Source organism: Cnephaeus nilssonii, assembly GCF_951640355.1.
Source record: "Cnephaeus nilssonii genome assembly, chromosome: 6".
Classification (NCBI taxonomy): domain Eukaryota; kingdom Metazoa; phylum Chordata; class Mammalia; order Chiroptera; family Vespertilionidae; genus Cnephaeus; species Cnephaeus nilssonii.
Window position 1 is genome coordinate 83,175,693 of NC_137077.1, and position 14,811 is coordinate 83,190,503.

A 14,811-nucleotide genomic window follows, 5' to 3' on the forward strand; every position below is an offset into this window, starting at 1 on the left:
ATTCACAAAATTTGTGCAAGAGTAGGCCTTCCTTCCCCCAGCTGCTGGCACCAGCTTCCCTCTGGCACCCAGGACCAGGGCTTCCCTCCAGCACCCGGGACCTGGGCTTCCCTCACAGCCCCAGCTTCATCTGGAAGGTTGTCCAGAAGGATGTCCAGTCTAATTAGCATATTATGTTTTTATTATTATAGATGGGACCACTGATATATATGATTTCTGTCTTTGACTGAAATGCCATTATGCAGCACGTGGCTGTAATTGGATTTATCATAACTATTATTAAAATAAAAACTTCATTGAGAAGTCATGCCATATATGAGAATGATACTCATTCTCATAAATCACATCCAGTTATCAGAAAAAATTATGTTGGTTCTACCTCAAAATTTATTCAGAATCAGATTCCTCTTAGCTACCATAGTCACCTGGTTCCAGGCCACCAACACTGAGTGCCAAAATTGAAAATGAAAAAAAAAAGGTATCCTAAATGGTCTCTCTGCATCTGCTCTAGCCCCAATCTCAATAGCACAGCCTTTAGGATTCTTTAGAAACAGTGGATTACATCACTCTTGCTCAACATTCTCCACTGGTTTCTTTCTGTTTCACATAATGAATAAGCCAACATCGTTGAAGAAACATAGAAGGCCATATGTGATCTGGTTCACATTACTTCTTTGTCCTCATCACTTACCTCTCCCCCACCATAACTCATGCAATTTATCAACACAATGGTCTTCCTGATATTACTTAAATTTGTCTTACTTCAGGGTTTTCACATTTGCTGGTTTTTGTTTGTTTATTTGTTTGCCTGGAATACTTGTGCTTTGATTATGCATCTTTATTCCTTCAGGTCTCCACTCAGATGCCTTCTCAACCACTTTGTATATAATATAGCATATCTCCCCAATCCATTAATCTCTAACCTCTATCCAGCTTTTTTCTTTTTTGAAACACCCATCAGATATAATTATATATTTATGGTCATGCACCATTATACTTTTATGGGATCACCATTGTATATGCAGTCAATTGTTGATTAAATTGTTGTTATGCAGCCTATGACTCTGTGTGTGTGTGTGTGTATATATATATATATATATATATATATATATATATATATACTGAATGGCCAGATTATTATGATCTCTGAACACATAATAACCTGGTCACTCAGTGTGTGTGAGTGTGTGTGTGTGTGTGTGTGTGTGTGTGTGTGTGTGTATTAGAGGAGCCTGGTGGATATACACTTTGTGGCCATATTATTATGCTAGAGGCCCGATGCATGAAATTCATGCAAGAGTAGGCCTTCCTTTCCCTGGTTGCTGGCACCGGCTTCCCTCTGGCCGCTGGCAGACACCTGGGACCCAGACTTCCCTTGCAGCCCCAGCTTCGTCCGGAAGGACATCTGGTCTAATTAGCATATTACACTTTTATTATAGATGATGCAAAATATGTATGATATATGTATTATATATATTCTATATATACACTGTATACTGTTATTGTTATTTATTATTTGTCTCCTTTATGTTAAAGTATAATTCTCTAAAGATTATAAAATATGACTATCTGACAAATAAAAAAATAACACATGCCAAAAATGTTATCCTATTTCTTAATTAAATAGACAGCCAATATAATGTTAAAGTCTATTTGAAAGCATTGTGTGAAAGTAAACACTTTAATTAAAAATGTCAGTATAAGATTGCTGTCTTATATATAGAATTCATTAATGTTTTGCAGGGAAACAAATTGTAACCTTTAGCACTATCTATATCATTGAACAGAAATTGTTTGATCTCTTCTGGACAAAAGTTTACAAATCAACCCCTGCTCCAACAGTGTTGTGAAATGGCCCAGTTAATAGTATGTCAAGCCCAGGACTGCATTGAAAGGATACTTAGTAATAATTTTTCCTTTTTCCAAGTTGCAAATAATGTTTCTGATACTTACAAGGAGAGGTATTTTAATTTTTTGTTGTTGTTGGCTGTAATGAGCAGGTAGTATTCTTTTATCTTACTTTAGGTTCTCCAAAAAGCAGATATTGAGGCGAGGATTTAAATGCCTGTAAATTAAGAAGTGATTCAGGAAAAATGGTAGGGAAGAGAAAAAGCAAGATAGTGAACAAAAGAAAGCCAAAAAGAATGTGACATCAGTCAATTTGAAAAATGGGAATTCAGTCCCATGGTGCAACATGAGATAGTACAGAACAAGCTTCACAATTATTCCAACCCAACAATCAAGCAACCAGGGTATTTTTTCACTAACTCTAATTATCATTTGTTGAGGACTGCTTCCAGGAAAATTAACTCTATTTAATGCCTAGTTTGTCCTGTGTGCAAGCTGAATATACTACTCAGGCAACACAAAAACAGAATTAAAACAAAAATCAATCAAACAAACAAAACAACAATTTCTGGTCTAATTGACAAGCCTGTTCCTCAAGTGGGGAAGATTACCTTCTACTATTTTCGATTAGTAGTATTTCCAAATATTATCCAACTTCTTTGGTTTGATAAAAAAATTCAGTAATTGTATTTCTGATGATAATTATCTTCCAATAAAAATACATATCCAGTGAAAAACTGTGATTGCCATGTCAATAAGAGCAATTTATTCTTAGTAAAAATTATGCTTTATATGTTCATAATTTTAAAACCTGAAATTTTGATTTGTTCTTTAGTTTCTGTGGGTCACTGAGACTTATCATTATACAATGCTGAGGATAAGAGCTGAACTTTGTTAAAAGTCATCCTTCAAGGGGTTTTAGGCAACAACCAACCACTTTTTCCTTCTGTCCTCATTTAAAACTTCAACTATAAGTATATGTGGTACCCAAGAAAGGAGGCATGATCCCAATTTAGAAAGGAATGGATAGAAGTATGTTTATACTGAGGAAAAGTAATGAGGTACTGTTTATTCTGAGGGCACCCAGAATCTTAGTTGCAGATTCTCTTCCCAGAGGGAAATGAATCTGGGTGCAAGTTATTATTCAAATATAAGGAAAATGTACAAACAATCACAAATATTCAAGAGTTCATAGCATAATAAGCCCTAAGCACTTCTTGATAAAATCCTATATAATAAATAGGTGATATGCAAATTGACCATTACTCCAACACACAAGATGGCTGCCTCCATGTGGTCAAAGATGGCCACTCCTATGTGGACACAAGATGGCTGCAATAAGATGGCTGGCAGAGGAGGGCAGTTGGGGGTGACCAGGCCTGCAGAGGATGGAAGTTGGGGGGGGGGGGAGACCAGGCCAGCAGGGGTGCATAGTTGGGAGGGACAAGGCCTGCAGGGGAGGGAAGTTGGTGGGGACCAGGCCAGCAGGGGAGGGCAGTTGCAACTAGGTCGACAAGGGAGGGCAGTTAGGAGTGACCAGGCTGGAAAGGGGGGGCAGTTAGGGGTGACTGTGCCAGTATGGGAGGGCAGTTGGGGGCAACCAGGCCTTCAGGGGAGGGTAGTTAGGGGTGACCAGGCTGGCAGGGTAGGGCAGTTAGGAGTGACCAGGCCATCAAGGGAGGGCTGTTAAGGATAATCAGGCCAGCAGGGGAGGGCAGTTAGGGGAGACCAGGTTGGCAAGGGAGGGCAGTTAGGGGTGAATGGGCTAGCAGGGTAGGGCAGTTCATGGAAACCAGGCCTGCAGGGAAGCACAGTTGGGGGCGACTAGGCCGGCAAGGGAGGGCTGTTAGGAGCGACCAGGCTGGCAAGAGAGGGCAGTTTGTGGTGACCGGGCCAGCAGGGGAGGGCAGTTATGAGTTACCAGGCCAGCAGGTGAGGGCAATTAGGGGCAATCAGGCTGGCAGGGTAGCAGTTAGGCGTCGATCAGGCTGGCAGGGGAATGGCTATGTGGTGATCAGGCTGGCAGGCAGAAGCTGTTAGGGGCAATCAGGCAGGCAGGCAGGTGAGTGGTTGGGGGCCAGCAGTCCTGGATTGTGAGAGGGATCCCAGATTGGAGAGGGTGCAGGCTGGGATGAGGGACACACCCTCCCCATGAACAAATTTTGTGCACCAGGCCTCTAGTAAATAAATAAAATAAAATAAAACAACAACAGTAAACTTCAGATTGACCATAGCCATGGTATAATAGACTGATGGTGATCACTGGATCTACTCACACAGAGCACTAATCCAAATACAGGTAAAAACAGACACAAAGATACAGAGAAAAGAAAGACTGATGATTGCCAGAAGAAAGAGGCTTGGGGGAATGGGGTGAAAAAGGTGAAGGGATTAAGAGGTACAAGTTAGTAGTGACAAAATAGTCCAAAAGATTCAAGTACAGCATAGGGAATATAGCCAATAATATTATGATAAAGAAAAATAGCGGCCAAATAGGTAGCAGTGTCATGTACCTCCTCTTAAGGCCAGGCCAGAAAAGCAACTAAATGTGAGAACATCCACCCTGAATTAAAAAATTAGACACAGCTGAGGAGACAATTTTCAATAAGGAAGGACAGAGGACACTTAGAGAATGCTGCTTGCCAGCCACTACCTGTGTGGAACCATCATCATGCCCTGGCAGTGAGTGGTGTAGTACCTCCTGACAGGCTCCCAGACATCTGCAGGGAGTGTGTGGCTTCCAGAGTGAGCTCCCACACAAGGCCTCCTCACCAGCCTGCTGGGACCCAGCATCCTAGGATCCGGCTCTGAGACCCTGCAGTGAGTGCAGACTAGGGGGAAACCTGTGCCCCACTTCTACCCTGGACCCCAGAACCATGTTGCTAGCCTGATCCGAAGCCACTCGTCAATGGCACCTGATCCACCCTCAACACCAGGACCTGTTGCTGGGGCAACCCAGAGCAACCCAGAGCATACCACAGGGGACCCCTTACTGTGTGACCCAGAGAAACCTATGCCCGCTCCACCCCGGCCCTTATTACAGTCTTGCTGAGGCCATCTGGAGCAACAAATGCACACCTCATCTGGGTGACAGGGGAATGTAGACTGAGAAACCCAAGGCAACCGCTCCTGCTCTACACTGAGGAGGAGCAAACTAGAGTAACCCAGCGTGTGTCTCACTCCACATCCACTTCGGGCTACAAAAAAGCGGGAACTGTGTGACCCAGAGCAACCTGCACACACCTGTCCCCAGCCTGGGACAATCCTGCAGGGGTTACCCAGAGCAACCTAGCACATGCCTCACTCTGGGCCATAGGAATGTGTTTCTGGGGAGACCTGGACCAAGCCAGTGTGCCTAACCAGTGGCCACAGGACCCTGCAGCAAGTGCTCTACAGAGGGATCTAAGGTGCCACCCTGCTACAGGTGCCAGGCCACTCAGTGAACTGCATGCCAGAGGGCACTGGATCCTCACAGAGAGTTGCACATAAGAGGAACTGTGGCCTCACTTCCACCACCCCAAGTATCTGAAGTAGACAACTGAGGGACCAGATCACACAATAAAGGCATGAGACTCAAGGCAGGCACAGCCGCTGGGCTAGTGATTTCCAGACCATTGTCCTGATAGGTTCTTCAACCTTTCAAACCCCAAGTGAGGTGCCCAGGGCCAGACTGAGACAGCAAAAATGGGAGACAAAGAAACAACCCCACAAGTAAAGAAAAGGGGAAATTGTCAGAAAAAGAACTAAATGAAACAGAGGCATGCAATGTGTCAGAAAAAATAATTCAGAGTAAGGGTCATACAATTCATAAACCAGGTGCATGAGAAAATCAACAACTTACATACCAGTAAGAATCAAGAGGAAATTAAAAATTATACAACTACAATAAAAAAGAGGATGGAAGGTTTCAACAGTAGCCTGGAAGAGGTGGAGGACCGAATTAGTGAGTTAGAAGATAGGGCAGAGAAACACACCCAATGGGAACAGTTATTGGAGAAAAAAAAAATTAGAAAGCAGGAGGAGAGGTTAAGGGAACTTTGGGACAACATGAAAGTAAGTAAAATGTGTATAATAGGGGTATCCAGAAGGACAAAAAGAGGACCAAGGATTAGAAAACCTATTTAAAGAAATAATAACAGAAAACTTCCTGGACTTGGAGAAGAAAAAGTTACACAAGCACAGAGAGTTCCAAAAAAGATGAACCCAAAAAGACCCATACCAAGACAAGTCATAATTACAATGCCAAATGTTAACAACAAAGAGAGATTCTTAAAGGCTGCAAAAGAGAGACAGAGAGTTAACTATAACAGATCCCATTAAATTATTAAATGATTTCTCAGCAGAAACACATCAGGCCAGAAGGGAATGAAATTAAGTATACAAAGTGATGCAAAACAAGGTACTGAATCCAAGAATACTCTATCCAGCAAGGCTATCAATCAAAATTGAAGGGGAAATCAGGAACTTCACAGACAAAAAAAGGCTAAGGGAGTTTATCACTACAAGCCAGCAATAAAAGAAATTCTAAAGGTACTATTGTAAAAAGAAGAAATAGAAAGAGAAGAAGGAACACAGACATAAAGAATAGAAATGGCTACACACAAGGACATATCAATAATAACCTTAAACATAAATGTACTAAATGCTCCAATCAAAAGACATAGAATGTCTGAATGGATAAGGAAACATGACCCATATACATGCTGTCTACAAGAGATCCACCTCAGAACAAGGGATTCACACAGACTGAAAGGAAAGGATGAAAAAATATTTTTCAGGCAAATGGAAATGAAAAAAAAAAAAAGCTGGGGTAGCAATATTTATATCTGACAAAATAAACATCAAAGTGAAAGTCATAACACGAGATAAGGAAGGCCACTGCATACTACTAAAGGGATAGGTATAACAAGAAGATATAACTCTGGTAAACATATATGCACCCAATTCAGGAGCATCCAAATACATAAAAACAAACAAACAAACAAACAAACAAAACTTCTGGAAGATATCAAGAGAGAGATTGACAGCAATATAATCATAGTAGGGTACTTTAATTCCCCATTGACATCACCTGACAAATCCTCCAGACAAAAAATCAGCAAAGGAACAGCAATCCTAAATGACTCACTAGATCAGATGGATGTAATTGACATCTTCAGAACATTTCACTCCAAAGCTACAGAATATACATTCCTCTCAACTGCACATGGGACATTTTCAAAGATAGACCACATATTGGGACACAGGCAAATACAAGAAGATTGAAATCATATCAAGCATCTTCTCAGCTCACAATGTCATAATATTAGAAATAAACTACAATAAAAACAATACAAAAATTCAAATACTTGGAGGCTAAATAGAATGTTATTCAGTAATGACTGGGTTACCGAAGAGATGAAAGAAGAGATAAAAAACATCCTGGAAACAAATGACAATGAAAACAAAACAGTCGAACATGGGGCACAGTGAAAGCAGTCTGGAGAGGGAAGTTCATAGCATTACAGGCCTACCTCAAAAAACAAGAAAAATTGGTAATAAAGTACCTAACTCTACAACTTAAAGAATTAGAAAGAGAGCAACAAGAAAATCCCAGAGTGAGCAGAAGGAAGGAAATAATAAAGATTAGAGTGGAAATAAATGATATAGATACAAAAAATAAAAGTAAAAAATACAAAAGATCAATGAAACCAAGAGCTGGTTCTTTGAAAGGATAAATAAGATTGATGAACCTCTAGCCAGGCTCATCAAGAAGCAAAGAGCAAGGACCCAAATAAACAAAATCAGAAATGAAAGTGTTGAAATAACAACAGACCCCAAAGAAATACAAAGGATTGTTTAAAAAGTACTATGAACAACACTATTCCAAAAAACTAGTCAATCTAGATGAAATGGACATATTTCCAGAAAAATACTACCTTCCAAAACTCAATGAGGAAGAATAAAAAAAATCAGAATAGTCTGATAACTATGGAGGAAATTGAATCAGTAATCAAAAATCTTCCAACAAACAAAAGCCCTGGGCCAGACGGCTTCACAGGGGAGTTTTAGCAAATATTCAAAGAAGAACTACAGCCTATTCTCCTAAGACAGTGGTCGGCAAACTCATTAGTCAACAGAGCGGTAAACCGCGGCTTGCGAGCCGCATGTGGCTTGCGAGCCGCGGTTTGCCGACCACTGTCCTAAGACAATTCAAAAAAATTCAAGAGGAAGGAGCACGTCCAAGCTCTTTCTATAAAGCTACCATTACTCTAATCCCAACACTAGAAAAAGACACTACAAAGAAAGAGAATTACAGGTCAATATCTGTGGTGATCATGGATTTTAAAATCCGCAACAAAATCGTAACAATTCAGGTCCAGCATTACATTAGAAAGATCACACACTGTGACCAAGCGGGATTTATTCCAGTGATGCTAAGATGGTACAATATCTGCAAATAAATAAACGTGATATATCACATAAACAAACTGAGAGACAAAAATTGCATAATCATATCAATCGGTGTAGAAAAAACATTTGGCAAAATCCAACACCCTTTCTTGATAAAAACTCTCAGCAAAGTGGGAATAGAGGGATCATACCTCAACATAATAAAAGCCTTATATGACAAACTTATAGACAACATCACACTCAATGGGCAAAACTAAAACAATTTCCCCTAAGACAGGGATGCCCACTCTCACCACTTCTTTTTGGCATAGTACTGGAAGTGCTAGCCATTGCGATCAGACAAGAAGAAGAAATAAAAGGCATCCAAATTGAAAAAGGGAAGTAAAACTGTCATTATTCACAGATGACATGATATTGTACATAGGAAACCATAAAGACACCATGAAAAAACTACTAGACATAATACATGACTTTGGAAATGTAGCAGGATACAAAATTAACAGCAAGAAATCTATGGCTTTTTTATACACCAATAATGAACTCACAGAAAGAGAAACTAAAAGAAAATCTCATTTACCATTGCAACAAAAAATTTAAGATACCTAGGAATAAACTTAATTAAGGAGGTAAAAAATCTGTACTCAGAAAACTACAGGACACTGAAAAAAAAGAGACAGAGGAAAGCATAAACATATGGAATACTATACAATGTTCACAGATTGGTAGAATCAACATTATTAAAATGTCCATACTTCCCAAAGAAATCTATAGATTTAATGCAATCCCCATTAAAAAACCAATGGCATATTTAAAAGATCTAGAACAAACTCTGCAACAATTCATATGGAATATAATAAGATCTTGAATAGACACAGCAATCTTGATAAAGAAGAACAAAGTTGTAGGGATCACAATACCAGATATCAAGCTATATTATAAAGCCACTGTTCTCAAAACTGCCTGGTACTGGCACAAGAACAGACATATAGATCAATGGAACAGAACTGAGAACCCAGAAATCAACCAAAGCCATTATGCTCAATTAATATTTGACAAAGGAGGCAAGAGCATACAATAGAGTCAAGACAGTCTCTTCAATAAATGGTGTTGGGAAAATTGGACAGATAAATGCAAATAAATAAAACTAGACCACCAACTTACACCATACAGAAAAATAAACTTCAAAATGGATAAAGGACTTAAATGTAACATGGGAAACCATAAAAATCTTAGAAGAATCTATAGGGAGTAAAATCTCAGACATATGCCAAAGCAATATCTTCACTGATACAGCTCCTAGGGCAATGGAGACTAAAGAGAATATAAACAAATGGGACTACATCAAAATAAAAAGCATCTGCACAGCAAAAGATACTATCAACAAAACAAGAAAGTCCACTGCATAAGAGAACATATTTGCCTATGTTATATCCAAGAAGGACCTAATCTCCAAAATTTATAGGGAACTCATACATCTTAACAAAAGGAAGATATACAATCCAATCACAAAATGGGCAAAGACACTTAAATAGACACTTCTCAAAAGAGGACATACAGAAGGCCAAGAGACATATGAAAACATGCTCAAAGTCACTAATCATCCAAGGGATACAAATCAAAATGACAATGAGGTACCATCTCATACCAGTCAGAATGGATATCATCAACAAATCAACAAATGTTGAGGATATGGAGAAAAAGAAATCCTCATGCACTGCTGGTGGGAATGCAGACTGGTGCTGCCACTGTGTAAAACAGTATAGAGGTTCCTCAAAAAACTAAAAATGGAGCCCCCATTTGACCCAGTGGTCCCACTTCTAGGAATATATCCCAAGAAACTAGAAACACCAATCAGAAAGGATATATGCACACCTATGTTCATAGAAGCACAATTTACAATAGCTAAGATTTGGAAACAGTCTAAGTGCCCATCAGTTGATGAGTGGGTTAAAAACTCTGGTACTTCTAAACAGTGGAATACTATGTTGCTATAAAAAAGAAAGAACTTTTGGTATTTGCATCAGCATGAATGGACATGGAGAGCATTATGCTAAGTGAAATAAGCCAGTTGAAGAAAGATAAATATCACATGATTGAACTCATTTGTGAAATATACCAGTAATTAACAACATAAACTAATGAACAAAAATATATCCATAGACAGAGAAGCATCGGACAGACTGTCAAACTTCAGAAGAAAGGCGGAAGGGGCGGGGTAAGAGATCAACCAAAGAACTTGTATGCATGCATATAAGCATAACCAATGCACACAGACACTAAGGGGGGGAGGGCATATGCATGGGGGTGGAGGTGACTGGGAAGACGTCAATGGGAGAAAAAGGAGACATATGTTAATACTATATGTAATACTTTAAACAATAAAGAATTTAAAAAAATCTCTCTCTATAAAAGGCTAATATGCCATGCGTCCCTCCAACTGTCCAACTGGTCGCTATGATGTGCACTGACCACCATGGGGCAGACACTCAATGCAGGGTCTGCTGTGACATGCACTGGCCATTTACAAAGAAACGGCACCATTGACCTGGTGCCCACAAAGCAACACTTGGCTTCCCCCAAGTGGGACACAGGTCCCATCACCACCTTGGAGTGACAGCCCGCCAAATTGCAGCCTTCGCTTCTGAGACCCTAATGCGCAAAATGCGACCCACAGCCCAGCCCAGCCCAGAAATGGTGACTTTGGGCAATGGGTAATGATGTCGCATAGCAACACCTGACTTTCTCTCCCTAGTGACAGGCCATTTAACAATAAATGGCACTACCTACCTGGCACCCACAGAGCAACATTCGGCTTCCCCCAAGTGGGACACAAGCCCCACTACCACCTAAGATTGACATCCCACCAAATTGCAGCCAATGCTGCCAAGACTCATGGTGCAAAATGCAGCCCACAGTCCAGCACAGCCCAGAAACGTTGGCTGTGGGTATCACGTAGCAATGCCCAGCTTGCTCTCCCTAGCAACTAGCCTCCTTGGAGTTTCTTCAGCCATGAACACGACTTGCTTTATATCCAGGTGCAAATGTTTTACACTTTAACCAAATGTCTGTGAAGCATTTTCATGTGCCTCATTTCATTTGATCCTCACAGAAGTCCTGGAGTAGATAGATAGGAGACTCGGTGAAATCCTATTTTCTTTTCATTAGGTGGAAAATGGAGCTTTAGAAAGTTTAGAAACTTGATCTGACTGAAAAGAAGTAAGAAATAGTGGAACTTGAAAATGACTTCAGGTTTTCTCACTGGGCAGAATATAGTCAAACACTGCTACAGTTAAATATGTCACCCTTTGTTCTCCCTGGGTGATCTACAATAATAATGTGCTTCATGTTGATATTTACTGCTGTGTTGCTGACAATTACCTGAAAGAGAAATTGGGGTGTGTCACTGGGCTGGAAAAAGTTTAGCTAAATCAAAAAGCAGGTCTAATTAAGCAAGTGTATCTACATATATAAAGCTCTTGCTGGCACCAATCACACATGTGTATTTCCATCTGTCATTGACAATCATGAATTTGGTTGACACTTCTATTATAGAGAATGGGCGAATAGTGATATTAAAGTATTTCTTCTAATTAATTTCCTTTCAATGTGCATGAATTCGTGCACCGGGCCTCTAGTATTGTGATAACTATGTATAGTGCCAGGTGGGTACTAGAACTATCCAGGGAGTACTTTGTGAAGTATATGATTGTCTAACATTATTCTGTACAACTAAAACTAATACAAAATAATATTTTAAAGACTAAAATATAGGTAAGTATGTACAAAAGTGTACAAAAATTAATGTGTACATTTTGACAACTTAAAACTTGCAAAATAAAAGTGAAACTCAGTATCTGAGGGAATGGAAGCAGAAGGAGAGTTAGGACAATGGAGTCAATAATTTTATATTCTGGCTTAGCAGAATATAGCTGTTACCTAAAGTGGAAGAGTTAAGAAATATAGGATAAATTTGCTATTGTAAACCATCAACAACAAAAAAGTGAATTTTAAACTCTTTCTTCTGGGGTTATGGGGCTCATAATATATAAAAGGAAAATAAATTAAGAAATAGACTTTTACAAAGGCTACATAAAATTTTAAAGTTAACTACTATAAAGGGGAAAACATATCTATATATATAAAAAGCCAGCAACCAGAATGCTGGGATGACTGGAATGACCAGAACAACCAGTCACTATGATACCCACTGCAGCTGGCCAACCTCCTTCAGCCCCACCCCAGGCCAGCCCCCACTCCAATAGGCCCCCCACGCTAGTTAGGGGTGGGGCCAGCTGAACAACCTCCCACAACCCCACCCCAGGCTGGCCCCACCCCCGATTGGTCTCTGCTATCCCAATCTGGGTGTGGACAGATGGCCAACTGCCCACGGCCCTTCCCTCCAGCTTGTCTGCCCTCATTTGCCACTGCCACCCTGTTTGGGGGCAGGGTCAGTCGGTCCACTGCCTGAGACCCCTCCATCCCGCCGGCCCAGCCTGCCCCCTCTCACAGTCCATGAGCCCTCAGGGGCAGGAGGCGACCCAGCGATCGCAACACCCCCATCACATATCTGCTGCTGCCCTGCCAGCAGCGCAAGCCTCAGCTGGCCCTGGTTACCTGAGTCTCGGGCTGTCCTGGGTGGCTGGGCAGCCGCCATCTGAGGCTTTCCTGAACCTCGGGCCAGTCCTGGGTGGCTGGGCAGCTGCCATTGAGGCTTGTCTGTGCCTTGAGCCGGCCCTGTGCAGCTGGGGGGCTGAGGGGACTGGGGGACTATGGAGGCAGGCGCACAAAGCGGCCGGACCCGCCTATGGGCGGACCCAGCCGTGCCATGCACCTGCCACCCCGGCAGGGCTGAGGGGACTGGGCACCACCATCTTGTGGCTGTGGGCGCCGCCATCTTTGAGGATGTGGCAGTCAATTAGCATATTCCCTCCTTATTGTCTTTGGGAGCTGTGTGCAATCTTTGTGAGGGTGTGATGATCAATTAGCATATCCCCTCTTTATTAGATAGGATTCCACATTATCATTAGTAAAAGGCAACTTTTGTCTATTTGATTCACTCTTATGGTTCCAGTTCCTAAAATAGTGCTACCCACAAATAGCAGGCACTTAGTAAATATTTAATAAATGCATAAATAAACCAAACAAGACAGGATCAGTTCAGTTAGCAAAATATAGAAACCAAAGTATTAAAATAAGAAAATATAAAATAACTTTTTAAAAGTAAAAGTCAAGAAACTTCTTTTTGGGACAAAGTAAACAAAGTAAAAAAAAAACAAACTTCTTTCATAGCAAGATATGTAAATAGCATAAACCCACCTCCTAAACTTATTCTCAGTTTGAGTCAAAAGCAAAAACCTAAGGATATCCTGTATCATCAAGAAGGTATCTAAAGAAAAAAATATCTAAAAAGTTGAAATAAGGTCATAGCTTGAAATGAGGAGGGGGGTGAGGAAAAGGGAGAAAATTAAGGATCACACAAGTTGTTGTAGTTTTGGCTTCCAACTTTGTCAACTGGGAATATTGTAATAATACATATTTAGATGGAAAGATAACCTACCTTGATGTTCTAGATTTATCAGCATTTTATTTTCCACTAATGAGTAATCTTGGCTAAAATTATTTGGCCTGGAGTATGTTTCCATGAAATAATTGCTTCTCAAGGAAAGTTTTTTAATTTTAATTTCACAAAATCATTTCATCTCTCTCTGCTTGCATGACATATCTAAAATTGCAAATTCCCTGGTGTCTTATTCTGTACCAAGGAACAAATGTTGTATTTACAGAAATTACTAAGGGAATTACATCTTTAGTTCAGTAAGCAGAAACTAAGTATTAAGAGGCAAGCATTCTGCTAAACACAGGTAATAAAAACATGAAAAGTGTCCAGTCACTAAAGAACTCATAAACTATTAGAAGACTTTGACATATAAAGATCTGTTCTCCAGTACAATCAAATAAATGCAGGGTGGCCATGGGTACAGAGTTCTGGGGGCATAGAAAGGAGGGAGCTTATTACAGCACAGGCAGGTTGGAGACCAAGAAATGTATTACTCCAGAGGTGCTGAAAGCCAGAAGGAGAAAGAGAAAAAGATAGATTGAAACAGAAGGTGAGAGGAAGAGGGGAGAATGGAGAGTGAGAGAGAGGGACTGTCTGAAGAGAAACTGGGATATTACAAGCCAATTAGGACTTTTGGGACATCATAGGTCATGCAATTTAAATTAACAAAAGTAGTAATTGTTGTTATTACTGTTTTTACTACCAGAAAGAAAAAAACCCAGATTATGTAATTCACTTGGTAGTTTTCAAAATTTGGGAAAACATACAGAAGCAGTAGCAAAATGAAGCATTAAGACAATGAAAACCTGCCTCCCCTGTTTTCTCCCCATGCAGTGTTCAGAAGCATGTATGTATACAAAACAGAAAAAGAAAGATTGTACAGAAGAAAGAAAAAAGGCTTACTAAAACTCGGATTTTTTATATTATGCCCTGATTTTAACTTTTTAAGTTTATAACTATTTTATTTGACCTTGATCCATTTTACTCCTCTGTCCTGATATATTTGCTCTGAT

The 14,811-nt window shown here is 40.3% G+C and overlaps 1 pseudogene across 1 annotated transcript in view; it reads left to right on the forward strand.

The window, feature by feature from the left end:
* Positions 1 to 10,902: 10,902 nt before the first annotated feature.
* The window catches only part of LOC307101100 (heterogeneous nuclear ribonucleoprotein A1-like), a 93,490-nt pseudogene continuing 89,581 nt past the window's right edge, over positions 10,903 to 14,811 (forward strand). Inside the window, exon 1 of the transcript in view lies at positions 10,903 to 10,952. The product of the transcript in view is annotated as a heterogeneous nuclear ribonucleoprotein A1-like (transcript). The remainder of the gene's footprint in view (positions 10,953 to 14,811) is intronic.